Source organism: Psammomys obesus, unplaced genomic scaffold (genome assembly GCF_907164565.1).
Source record: "Psammomys obesus unplaced genomic scaffold, mPsaObe1.curated_primary_1811, whole genome shotgun sequence".
Taxonomy (NCBI): Eukaryota; Metazoa; Chordata; class Mammalia; order Rodentia; family Muridae; genus Psammomys; species Psammomys obesus.
The window spans coordinates 37,651,326-37,665,739 of record NW_026596051.1 but is presented as its reverse complement, the minus strand read 5'-3'; the positions used below and the strand labels follow the sequence as shown (position 1 = coordinate 37,665,739).

General features: G+C 37.0%; 1 pseudogene; it reads right to left on the bottom strand.

Annotated features, from left to right (window-relative positions):
• LOC129688819 (heat shock protein HSP 90-alpha-like) overlaps nucleotides 1-14,414 on the bottom strand; it is a 160,519-nt pseudogene that overhangs the window by 1,379 nt on the left and 144,726 nt on the right.

Sequence of the window (14,414 nt, the reverse complement as noted above, 5' to 3'; positions counted from 1 at the left end):
AGAAAGAAAGAAAGAAAGAAAGAAAGAAAGAAAGAAAGAAAGAAAGAAAGAAAGAAAGAAAGAAAGAAAGAAAAAAGAAAAGAAAACAAGACTATTGCAGAAGTTGAATACAAAACCCTGCAAATTTCACCATGAAAGGCATGAACTTCACAGTGAAGAAATCATAATTCCTATGGTATTCAAGATGAATTGCCATGCAGTTCATCTTGGTAGTCTTGGTCACTGGTAGTGTGTCTTCAAAGTGCATCCTGGGATATGATATCTTGTATTACATGGTAAGATGTCTACATCCTTGTCATTGCCATCAGGCAAGTCCGAAGATAGGAAGAACAATGAGTCCATTTGATTATATTCTGGAATCTTGCAAATTGTGAGTAAAATATAACTAGGCTCTGTAGAAGTAAATGATCTCATGCATTCTATAGAACAATGAAGAGCTAACTATCTCAGTTAAGCTCCTATTCAAAATGAGAAAATGTTAACATTTTATGCTAATCAACACAAATGTATTTCAAAAATATCAGCAATATAAAATCTCAGTTGAAGAAACCTTACATTGTGAGGAACATAGCTGTGTACCAGCACACATTCCACACATGGATAAGAGAATAAGGCAGTGAAACTACTATATTTAAAAGTGGAATTCTTTGGTATTGAAGTCTCACCATGTATCTAGAGACTCATCCTTTCTTTAGAGAACTCTGTCATCAGCCAGAGATCTTTTCCAGTGTATTATGGTAATATAGAGTAATCTGAAAAGTGCAAAAATGGTACAAAACTGTTCATTTCAGTCACAATCCAGACTATAAACAGCATTTTCCTTGTCCTTGTTGATACAAAAATGTTTTCAAGTATTAATCTACTAATTCTTGCTGTAGACTCTCCTATACAGCAATGGAAACAGGAACATTACATAAAACTAGTTCTAAAATGGAACTTGATCTATTTCTTTGGATTTATAATGAGAAAGAGATGTGATCTATTATCAGTATTAATCAGGGAAGGATGATTTTTCTTTTTGTCTTATGAGACAACTTTTTTTTAATGTAGTATAGGCTGACATCATACTGCTGATCTTTCTGCATCCCAAGATCAAGTGTTCTTTGTCACCAACATTTATTTTGTCAATGTATTTGTATCAATTGACAATTAATTAATATTTTGATTTTTGCAGCACTAAATTTTGCTTTCCCTGAATATATATCCCAATTGTTCAAGCCTCGCTTCCTTTTTTGGAGTAAAACTTTGAAATGTCATATGAAAAAAAAAATTGCAATAGCTAATTTCCTTACGGAAGGAAAGAAATAACAGCAATGTTCTTATTTGCTGACCAGAAAACTTACTGGATGTTCATTCCACTCAATTAGCAGAATAAACCAGAGTTGTACCCAAGCGCAATGTTTTTCACACTAAAAGAGAAAAAAGGTAAGTGTTGTTATTACTGTCTTAGCAACTGTTACGTAGTGATAAAGAACAAGGACCCTGGTTGACACAGCCTGCTTTCTGTCTGTGATGGAATGACTGTGAAAAACTTGCCTTTCATCTTTGGTTTTCAGCATTTACAGACTAAAATTAATCATGCTCTCTTTAGACTTTGAAGATGGCAAAGTTATAAACAAAGTAAGTTCATTCTCAACATGACTGCTATTTTCTTGAGCATTTAAGAGTTACTCTAGGTAATATAGAACATAGATATTAGATATAAATCATTTGAAACTCAGTTTGCATTTTAAAATCAACAAAAGGAATTATCCTTTGTATATTTGTGTCTCATGATTAACTTTTATGTTTTGTTTTGGTTTAGCTGTTGTTTGATTGTTAAGGTTATACTATATGCCAGACCCAGAGTAAGTGCTAAAACATGGTACTTTGTTATTAAATATTAACCTAAGAAAGTGTGTACAATTTTTTTTCCTGGAAATCAAAATGAAACAATATGAAAAAAAATTAATATGCAAACAACTGCACAAGTATTGGTGTCAGACTTACTTTCAAATGATTGATAAGTTGATTCAATGCAGATTAAGAAAAGATCTCAATAATCTATCAATCAAAAAATTAAGGGAATAATTTGAAAGGGAAAAAAGATATAATTAATTCATACTAAATTCATAAATATTTAATAAGTACCTACTAATTTCAAGACATTATTAGTAAATTAGAAGAAGAAAGTCACTTTCTTTAGGAGCTTAGTTTCTACTGAGTAGACCTACATGACAAAGTATGTATGTACATGACACAGACTATACCGGAACAGTAGGAGAAATGGAAATGGCGATGCCACAGGGAAGTTCTGTTACACCCAGAGGATATTAGATGATAGTTCTTTTCTGCAATTGCATTTGAGTAAATGTGTATATATAGTGATGAAGGTCATTCTAAGTGGCTGTCAACAGAATGTGGACTAGAGTGAGAGGAAGAAAGTCCCACATAAGACATGAACAAAATGTGCTGCATGTATTAAAACAGTAAAAGCTCACCAGAAAGAAGAATAAAACTATAATTTAGTCCTTCGGTTACTGGATAATAATGAGCCACAGGTACTGAGAATATATCACAGAAGATATTTCAGTTCATCAAACTTGGCATTGGGTTCAGCTTTATCACTTGCCAAATGCATGAAAGCCCTGCCAAAATTAGGTACCATCAGAAATTTCAAAGTGTTGTGGAGAATATTACAAATGGCTAAGTAGGTATAATTCCAACTATCTGCCTATGATTGAATTAATTAAAAAGTTCTTGATATGAATGCAAGAGAAAATAACCTTAGAAAAAAGTGAGGAAGCTCATATCAAACAGCTTCCACCCGAGCTTCACCTTGCACCAACCTTCCAGGGATCACATTAGCTCACCCTTGGCTTAAATGAAGGATACACCACAATCCAGACAAGCACAATGGATAGTTTGAACCACTGTCCAGACATATACCTTGTAAGTGGTCGTGGGTCTCTTTTACTGTCTCCCAATATAGGCTGCGGAAGTAACGTTTCCAAATTCTCAGTCACATTTGGGCAAGAGGAAAGACAGCTGTAATGGAAACCCTTCCCTGATGATAATGATGATAATCTGTGAGAACAAGCCTCCTGTTGTTCAGATTGTTGATGCTTTCTGCAGTGCCTAATGAATCACTGTGCAACCACTCATTGCATGCGAATTTATGCAAATTGACAATGAAGCAAGGGGGTTATTTTAGTCAAATCAATCAGATATTGTATCTATTTGTAACGATAATGCAAGCATAATTGATGGTGCATAATTAATGATTAACTGAAGCTTTTAGTAATTAAAAGATGTTTTTTAAGGTGAGAAGTGGGAGGTTTAGAAAAATCAGATCTTAAGCCAGAACCTGAAGAGAATGGCTTTGACAAATTCCCTCAAAATGAGGAAATAACTGGATACTTTTCTTGCTGAATTTATAACTCTGTCAAAATGTTGGGAACGACAGCATTGCCTTTCTCATAAAGAACTTCCTCAAGAGAGTGAAATATTGTCACTTCAATATAAAATTCCCCCCAAAAGGCCAGGTGTTTGTATACTTGTTCCCCACCTTTTGACACACTTTGGGGAAATGATTCACACTGTAGAGGGTTGTGATGCTCTCAAAGAAGGACTTAAGGTTTTATACTATAGACCCATTATTCTGTTCACATAACCTAACTGTGGATTTTATCATCAGTTAGCTTTCTAATCGTGCCTCCACACCTACTCCGCCATATTGGAATGTAGCATTTTCAGAATAAACACTCTTTAAATTATTTTTTTCGGTTAATTTGTTAAAGCAACAATAAAAGCAACAAGTACACGAAGAAACATCACTATTGATCTTATTCATTAATGTAATTTGAAGCTTAGAATTTTCTGTTTGAATTTTCTTATATTAACATTAATCAGCTACATGAGCTGATAGAAACATAGATATAGAGATATATTAATGTCTGAGTTTCCAGTTTCCTAATTTACATTTTCCTATAGTCTAATATTCTACTATAATTCATATAGAGTATTGATCAAAACTAAGTTAAATATTAAAAGTAAATGTCTTAGAAAGTTTTTTTATTGTTTATTATTATTAGTTACATTTTTTAAACTCTGTATCCCAACTGTATATCTCTCCCTTATTTCCTCCCAATCCCACCCTCCCTCCCTCAGCTTCTCCCTGCCCCTTTCCAAGTCCACGGATTGGGGAGGACCTCCTCCCCTTTCGTCTGGCCCTGTTTTATCAGGTATCTTCAGGGCTGGCTGCAAAGTCCTCCTCTGTGGCCTAACAGGTCTGCTCCTCCCTTGGAGGGTGGGAAGGTCAAAGAGCCTGCCATTGAGTTCCTGTTAGAAATAGTCCCTGTTCCCCTTACTATGGGAAACTAATTGGCTATTGAGCTACCACGAGCTTCGTCAGAGTAAACGTTCTAGGTTATATCCATACATGGTCCTTGGTTGGAGAAACAGTTTCAGAAAAAACCCTGTGCCCAGATATATATGGTCTTTGTGGGGCTCCTTCCTTCCCAGTCATACTAACTCCCCTTCTGCTAAAGGTTTGGTTATGAGTCTTAGTATCTGTTTTGAAACACTGCTGGGTAGGTTCTTTCAGATGCCTTCTGCGGTAGATAGTTTTAAAAACTAAATATTAACTTAAATTTATTATATTTATAATTATATTTTAATCATTTTAATTTCTTTTTGTGGACACAGAAGTCACTATTTGACTTATTTAATCCTCAGTGAGCCAACTTTTTCTTTAAATATTGACAAAGAATATCAAAATAAAGATGTCTGGAGTCACAAAACCAATGGCATATTTTGTGAAATAATTTATGTACATGCTATACTTAATAAGATGAATAACTTTTGTGATGTAACACACACTAGCATGAGGAGGAAGAGAGTACAAGACAGTATTTACTAAGAACTTAACTGGTCAAGGACTATAATCCAAGCATACAAGCATCTTATTTTTAACAGTGAGAAAACAAATGATCCCATTAAAAATATACCAAATATCAAGCCAATAAAGGTGATATAAGCAAATCAATGTGATACTTTAGAATATCATCAGTGAAATGAAAATTAATGTGATGAGATACTTCAGCACACCTGATGGAACAGTAAAAAATAGCAAACATCTGCAGTAACTAATGCTGGAAGAGATGAGAAAAGGACCATGCATCATTGGAAAGACTCCCTGACAGTACAGACAATTTAAAGACAGTTAGAAGACTTTTTCAAAAATTTTAACATCATCTCACTACAGAAACCAGAATCATGATGATTGATTGATAGCCAAACAGTCTGAAAATTTGTTTTCTATAAACCTTTACAGTGTTTTGTAGTTAGCTTATCCACAATTGCCCAAGCATGGAAGCAAACTAGTTGTATGTTAGTAGATCATTCTTTGGTTTCTTTGTACACCAGGAAATAATTATCTGTAAAACCAAATGCATCATAAATTTACGGAATTTAGAGGGAAACAGTGTATATATTCTTAAGTAAATCAAATCAATCTGAGACTTCTATACTTTATCATTGTAACAGTGTTATTCTGGAAAAGACAGAACCACTGCTTGCAGCCAAACGGTCAGTGGTTGTCACTAATTACAGAAGAAGGAATGATGAACATTATGCAAGACACAGAGGTTTTCAGGGACTGACAGTGTTCCCAATGACATGGTGATAGAACATATCTCGTTAGATGTCCAAAGGGAACAATACACCACAGAAAAATGTGGACAAGTGTGTTTCCTAATGTAAAGTTAAAAGCATTCATTGACAGTGTAACACTGTCAATAGAACAAAATAGCAGCCTACACATTGGGAAAAAGATCATCACCAATCCTATATCTGATAAAGGACTAGTATCTACAATATATAAAGAACCCAAGAAAAACCAAATAATCCAATTTAAAAAGGGGTACAAAGCTAAACAGAATTCTCAGCAGAGGAATTTCAAATGATAGAGGAGCTCTTAACAAGATGCCCAACATTCTTAATCATAAGGGAAGTGTAAATCAAAATGACTCTGAGATTCCATCTCATACCCATCAGAATTGGGATACCTTCCCAGGCCACAGGGGAAGAGGATGTGCTCAGTCCTGTTGAGACTTGATATGCTGGAGTGGGTGTGTAGAAAGGGGTCCCCTTCTCTGAAGAGATGGGGATAAGGGAAACAGGGAGAGAAGGTGGGACTGGGAGGAGCGGAGGGAGTGAACTACATCTGCAAGAAATAATGAATAAATAATAAAAAATGAAACAACTGGAAACTCTAGTTTCTAGAGTGCTCTCTAATTACTATGTCAAAATACCATCAACTGTAGACAGTAAATTTTAATTACTTTATGTGTCTGGGAATAGTAGAATTAGCTTATTTTTCATTGATTATTCATTTCCGTCAATACCACATTCAGACCCAGGTGCCTACCTCGGTAGCATTCACTGTAACCTATTCCAGGCTGTTTCTGCCTGTATAGGAAGATTAGTACTCTCATCTCAGATCAAGTATATGAATGTAATCCTAAGTATGTTTTCTTGGAGATGAATGGTATAAAGTCTCCCACACACATGAGACGGCCTTGGGAACTTGCATATCAATGAGAGCCTGCTCCTTGGTTCATAGATACAATTCATTGTCAAAGAAATTTTAAAGTTCTTTCCCATTTTTGTTATAAGGGCACTAATCAGGGCCCCATCAACACTCCTCTGTGGTCCAATACCATTACCTTCAATGTCAGGATATTAAATGTAATTCTTGAGAACAATGACAATGAGTCCTTGATGTCTTACATGGACTGAGTTTCATGTCTATTTACCTGAAAGTTAAGGAAAGAACTGTTCTTCAGTTTCTTCATAGGGCAAGAGTCAAATCATGCAAACACTTAACTATGAGTTTTAACGTGCTCCTAGTGACTAGAAATAATGTACTATACAAACTTCTAGGATGTTTATAAAGACATACTAAATCCAGATTCAAAAGATTATTAACATTTTCTAAAGCTCTTAGCAACTCTGATGACCCAGTCTTATTTCCATGAGAACTTTTACCAGTTTTTTTCTTTTTTTTTATTTAATTTTATTTTTTTCTTATCAGTTACATTTTATTAACTCTGTATCCCAGCCGTGTCCCGATCCCTCATTCCTCCCAGTCCCTCCCTCCCTCCCTCCCTCCCTCCCTCAACTCCACCGTGCCCCTTGCCAAGTCCACTGATGGGGGAACCTCCTCCCCATTCATCCGATCCTGTTTTATCAGGTATCTTCAGGACTGGCTGCAAAGCTCTCCTCTGTGGCCTAACAGGACTGCTCCTCCCTTGGGGGGTGGGGAGGCCAAGGAGCCAGTCATTGAGTTCCTGTTAGAAATAGTCCTTGTTCCCCTCACTATGGGAAACCAATTGGTTACTGAGCTACCACAGGCTACATCTGAGCAGAGGTTCTAGGTTACATTCATACATGGTCCTTGGTTGCATGTCAGTCTCAGAAAAGACCCTGTGCCCAGATATGTTTGGTCCTTGTGGAACTCCTATCCTTTCCTCATCATACTAACTCCCCTTCTTTCTTATGATTCCCTGTACTCTGCCAAAGGTTTGGTCATGAGTCTTTGCTTTGAAAAGACTGCTAGTTAGAGTTTTTCAAATGCACTCAGTAGACTCCTGTCAATGTTTAATGTGCATCCCATCTGTCATTCAAAACGAGGATTGATAATCATACCCCATGTCCGCTCTCTTGATTATCTTTTTTAGGTGTATAGATTTCATTAGGTTTATCATATCTTATAGGTCTATATAAGTGAGTATATACCATGTTTGTCTTTCTCCTTCTGGGATATTTCACTCAGGATGATCTTTTCTAGGTCCCACCATTTGCCTGCAAATTTCGTGATTTCCTCCTTTTTGATTGCTGAGTAGTATTCCATTGTGTAAAAATACCACAATTTCTGTACCCATTCCTCCGTTGATGGACATCTGGGTTGTTTCCAAGTTCTGGCTATTACAAATAAAGCAGCTATAAACATGGTTGAGCAAATATCTCTTTTGTGTACTTGAGCAAACTTTGGGTATATACCTAGCAGTGGTATAGCTGGGTCTTGAGGAAGCACTATTCCTAATTGTCTTAGAAAGTGCCAGATAGATTTCCAGAGTGGTTGTATCAGTTTACATTCCCACCAGCAGTGGAGGAGGGTTCCCCTTTCTCCACAACCTCTCCAGCATGTGTTGTCCCTTGGGTTTTTCATTTTGGCCATTCTGATGGGTGTAAGGTGATATCTCAGGGTCGTTTTGATTTGCATTTCCCTGATGGCTAATGAGGATGAGCATTTCTTTAAGTGTTTCTCTGCCATTCGATATTCCTCTGCAGAGAATTCTCTGTTTAGCTCTGTTCCCCATTTTTTAATTGGATTACTTGGTTTGCTGCTTTTCAGCTTCTTTAGTTCTTTGTATATACTCGATATTAGTCCTCTGTCAGATAAAGGGTTAGTGAAGATTCTTTCCCAATCTGTAGGCAGGCGTTTTGTTTTGATGACAGTGTCCTTTGCTTTACAGAAGCTTTTCAGTTTCATGAGGTCCCATTTATTGATTGTTGCTCTTAGAGCCTGTGCTGTTGGTGTTCTGTTCAGGAAGTTGTCTCCTGTGCCAATGAGTTCTAGGCTGTTCCCCACTTTTTCTTCTAACAGATTTAGAGTATCTGGTTTTATGTTGAGGTCTTTGATCCACTTGGACTTTAGTTTTGTGCAGGGTGATAAATATAGATCTATTTTCATTTTTCTGCATGTGGACATCCAGTTGGACCAGCACCATTTGTTGGAGGTGCTGTCTTTTTTCCATTGAATGGTTTTGGCTTCTTTGTCAAAAATTGAGTATTCATAGGTGTGTGGGTTTATTTCTGGCTCTTCTATGCGGTTCCATTGATCCTCCTTTCTATTTTTATGCCAATACCATGCAGTTTTTATTACTATTGCTCTGTAGTACAACTTGAGATCGGGGATGGAGATACCTCCAGATGATCTGTTGTTGTACAGGATTGTTTTGGAGATTCTGGGTTTTTTGTTTCTCCATATGAAGCTGAGAATCTTTTTTTCAAGGTCTGTAAAGAATTGAGTTGGCATTTTGATGGGAATTGCATTGAATCTGTAGATTGCTTTTGGCAGGATGGCCATTTTCACAATGTTAATCCTACCAATCCATGAGCACAGGAGATCTTTCCATCTTCTGAGATCTTCTTCAATTTCTTTCTTCAGAGACTTGAAGTTTTTCTCAAACATTACCATTTCTTTTCATGAGTAGTGCCAAAAACTGTATGATAAGAGAGGCCATTGAAAGAAAAAGCAGATATAGTGATTCTTGGATACAATTTTAAATGGTACAATGAACATGAATTTGGAAAACTGAAGCAATTACATGAACATCACTCCCCATTCCCAAACTAGAGATGACTCTTTTTTTTAATTCTTTATAATTACACTTTATTCACTTTGTATCTCCCCTGTAGTTCCATCCCTCTTCCCCTCCTAATCCCTCTCTTCCTCCTCCTTCTGCACACATACCCCTCCCCAAGTCCACTGATAGGGGAGGTCTTCTTTTCCTTCCTTCTGATCCTAGTCTATTAGGTTTCATCAGGAGTGGCTGCATTATCTTCCACTGTGGACTGGCAAGGCTTCTCCCCCCTCAGGGGAAGGTGGTTAAAGAGCAGGCCAAACAGTTCATGTCAGAGACAGTCCCTGTTCCCATTACTATGGAACCCACTTGGACACTGAACTGCCATGGACTACGTCTATGCAGGGGTCCTAGGTTATATCCATGAATGGTCCTTGGTTGGAGTTATCAGTCTGAGGAAAGACCCTTGTGCTCAGATTTTTTGGTTCTGTTGCTCTCCTTGTGGAACTCCTGTCCTCTCCAGATCTTACTCTTTCCCACTTCTTTCATAAGATTTCCTGCAATCTGCTCAAAGGTTGATCATAAGTCTCAGCATCTGCTTTAAAGTCTGCAGGGCAGAGGCCCTCTGTGGCAGGTTCCTGATTTGTTCCCTGTTTTCTCCATTTTCTGATGTCCATCCTCTTTCCCTTTCTGGGTAGGGATTGAGCATTTTAGCAATAGTTCTCTCGCTAGAAGGTGGAAACAACCCAGATGCCCCTCAGTGGAGGAATGGATACAGAAATCGAGGTACATCTACACAATGGAATATTAGTCAGCAATAAAATACAAGGAAATCATGAAATTTGCAGGTAAATGGTGGGAACTGTGAAAGATCATCCTGAGTGAGCTATCCCAGAAGCAGAAAGACACACACAGTATATACTTACTCATATAGGCATATAATATAGGAGATGATTCTTAAAACCTAACACAGATATTTGTCATTTTAAACCACAGCATTATTTCTATAGGCTCACTAGATGTCACTGACCTGAACAACATATTTTCTGCTACTTTAATTTCTGTATGAAAACAAGTTGATACTGACATGAATAGAAAGACACAGCTATCATTTTTACAGAAGCCTAACACAGGAAAAATAAAATAAATGTCAGAGACAGGCAGTCTCGTGTTTACATTAAACTTCTGAAAATTATTAGCTTAGGCTTTGGGTAACTTATTTCTTTTCATCAGTATGTTTGTTTCCTCATTATTCCAATTAAACATAAAAATGTAGGCTTGGCTTTAAAAAAAACAATTAAAAATAGCACCTTTAACATCAAATATAAAAAAAAAACAGATAACACAACACAGATTTTGATCAAAAAATTTCCACTAAAAGTATTTGTTGTACCATTTCCCAACAATAAAGTGAGGAATGATCCGGCAAAGTGTATACAACCAAAGTCTCCGCAGCAATAGTTCTGTGAATCTGTAACATCCACTCTTCGTGATACCTTAGAAATAAAAAATGAAGGCAAAAGAAAAACCACAGGGAAACTCAGTTAAGAAGTACTGGATGTGAGCAGACAGTGGGCAAGCCGTGTGGCCAGCCGATAACGTGCCTGGAGAAACTCTTTGCAGAAGCTGCTACCGGTCAATCAGCAGCCTACTTGGCGACAGTGATGCTTTTGGGGATGCAAGCAAGCTCTCTTGTGCTTCATGTGCTTGATGAAGATGGAGCTGATGTTAAAAGGACTGAAAAAAAATCACAGCAGAAATGTTCATTTTTCATTTTTTTTTTTAAGTTGAACACCGCAAAGGAATGGAGAAAAACATGCATGTATGCACATCCCATCCTCCTCCTGTGGCTGAAATGGACCACCTGTTCTATTCAGAGAGTCATTGTCCTGATTTGAATGCATTTTAACCTTGCTTCCAGAACTAAGCTATTCCCATCTTTAAAATATATATATATATACATATACATAAGTTTTTGTATCTATTTTCTTAACTGCTTACCTACTACCTTTTTAAGCAACGCCTAAAATTTTAATGACTGGGTTCTTTTAATTCTTTCTACTGGATTTAATTCATCTTCTTTAATTACACCAGTGTTCTTTAGATTATAATTGTCTCATTGGAATTCTGTTTTCATTACATTTGGAGTGATCTGTTCCTATTCTTATTTGTCCCACGAGCCCCATTTTTTTCGGGCAGTCTTATTTTAGGAAATAAGGTTTTAAAGATTATTTCCTGGGAGTCACATTGAGAAACAACTTTATTTACAACCTTGCATAAAAGCCAGAGAAATGGGAGTAACGCTAGTGCCCCCACTCGTCACTCTTGTCTCTATGAATTGTACCTTAATTTCTAACCACATCAGCAAACATCATTCCAGCAACCAATCTCTCTTACTGCAAGATTTCCTCCTTGATACCAGACCAGAGGATACTGCTGTGTGGTGTCATGTGCCTCTCAAACACTGATCGTATAAGAGTCTCTGACTTAGTCACTGTTCTGTGAAAAGACACCATAACTGTAGCAGGTCTTACAGAAGAATCATTTCATAGGGAGATTTCCTTATAGTTTCAGAGGTTAAACTCATTATCATCCTGACAAGGAGCATGGTGTCAGGAAGGCACTGTAGCAGCAGCTGAGTGCTATATCATGATCTGTAGACTGAGAGAGATACTGAGCCTGGCATGGGCTTTGCAATCTGAACACAACACACTTTCTCCATTAAAGCCACACCTATTTTAACAAGGCCTCATCTCCTGTGCCTTATAATCCTTTCAATTATTATCCACTTTCTGATGACCAAAGATTCAGGTATATGAGTCTATAGGGGCTTTCTTATTCAAACCGTTACATTTCCTCAAAGTCCATGCCACAATCAGATTCCAGCACCAGGGTTAAGAGTTTGACAGTTAATTAGGTCTCATCAGGAATGGTTACATTGTCTTCTTCTGTGGCCTGGTAATGCTGCTTCCACCTCAGAAGGAGGTAATTAAAGAGCAGGCCAAACAGTTCATGTCAAAGACAGTCCCTGTTCCTATTATTGACTAGGATCAGAAGGAAGGAAAAGAAGACCTCCCTTATCAGTGGACTTGGGGAGGGACATGCATGCAGAGGGTGGAGGAAAGGAGGGATTGGGACAGGAGGAGGGAGAAAACCACAGGGGGGATACAAAGTGAATAAAGTGTAATTAATAAAGAAAAAGAAAAAAGAAAAAAAAGAGTTTGACAGTTTACCGGCTTGAACACTGGTATCTTCAGTGTATGCACTCCAGCAAAAACCAAGATAGTCCACTCATCTGTAGAGTATGCCATCATTAACAATTTCAACTAGTGAATGCAAATAATAGATATCAATTTTTTAAAAAATAAACATTTGGGGAGTGCCACAGTGCACGCATTCTTCATAGCGTGGGTGTCGGGGGTCAAAGTCAGGTCTCCAGTCTCAGGGGCAAACATTTTAACTTACTGAACTATCTTACCAGCCCAACATTTTTAACCTTTCAAGGGCATTAAGGCCCAATTATTCCAAGAATCCCCGTCTATTTAACAACAATAATTCTTAAGCTAAACTTTTCACCACATGAATGGGTAGAAAAATATGGCAAGCAGCAGTTTTATTTATTTAAATAGGCATTCCTCAGCTCGGCAGCCAACCCTAATGTTCTATTTCCCAAGCCAGATCTTCCAGAATCACTACAATTATACCCAGGGACACATACTCAGTAAGACTTATGAAAGGATTATTTAGACACAACACTTTGATTCCAGACACATTATCGTTCTGTTCCTGTGGGCTGAGTAGAACAGGAATTAACATATTTTGTATGGATTAGTGCCTTCATTTAATATCTCCATGGAGAAGGTTTTAGAGTATTGTGCGGCATTTTAAGCATACTGATTTGAGGAGGCAGAAGAGGGAATGGTTGTTTATTGACATTTTGCTTTTGGTAAATAAAGTGACCTTTAGTTTTCAGCTGTATACTTGAATTTAAGAAAAGACGAATGAAAGTCTGGAAACAGCGGTTAAAAGCCAAGTGTGTGGAGTGTGTCGCTTTGAACTTGAAGTAAACACTGTTTTCTTTTTTGGTCCTACTTTAAATATCCAGATAGCCATGAAGCATGGATGGATGACCAAAATAACCACATCAAACATGTCTTTGAAAAGATATTAACACTATAACTCCTTTAGTAGAGCAAGTTCCTAATACGGTTATAAAGCATTAGAGCTCTACCAAAACATCTTCACACATCTTGCAAGAAAGATATTTTTCTATCCGGGTACTTCCCTAAATTTCTTTAAATTAGGAAACACAATAAAATACATACCTTTTAAAAGAAGAGCTGCCTTTGTATATTCTTTTACGTCCATATTTCTATAATACACTCACTATGCGGATAGATTTAAATCTATAAGTGCATTTCCAAATAAACCCCATCTCTAATAACTAAAAGTTTCATTGACCATACAAAACCTTTAAAAATTGTATCTACATAGAAGACATGTTTATGTTACGTCTGTATCCAACAATATCACTGTTTCCCACACTATCCACTTTTGTTCTTGCATCCTTATCACCAGCTCCAGTCCATGACCAGGAATATCGAGACCACCAGCCACATGAGTACGATGCGACACATAACAGTTGCATTTCTTATGCATAATAATGTTCTATTTTGTCACTGGTGTGTGGCTAATGAGTGACTAGGATAAGTAACAAAAATGCATAAGCAGAGGAACAGGGAAAGAGAAAGAGTGGCATTTCACGTACTTTTATATCATACTGTGTATATATGTAATACAGAAATAGGAAGAAACACGGAGACAGAGAGATAAAGTCAAAGTTTGTCTCTATAAATCCGACATTGAAAAAATTTCAGTTTTTTTGGAGTGTTGTGCTTTTTATACACAGAACACAGGAACAAAACCAATGCTATAACTCACCAAAGCCACATAAGATAGCATAGAGTATGTCTCATTTGCAGAAACATTACCTGGGGTTTCTTTCTTTCTTTCTTTCTTTCTTTCTTTCTTTCTTTCTTTCTTTCTTTCTTTCTTTCTTTCTTT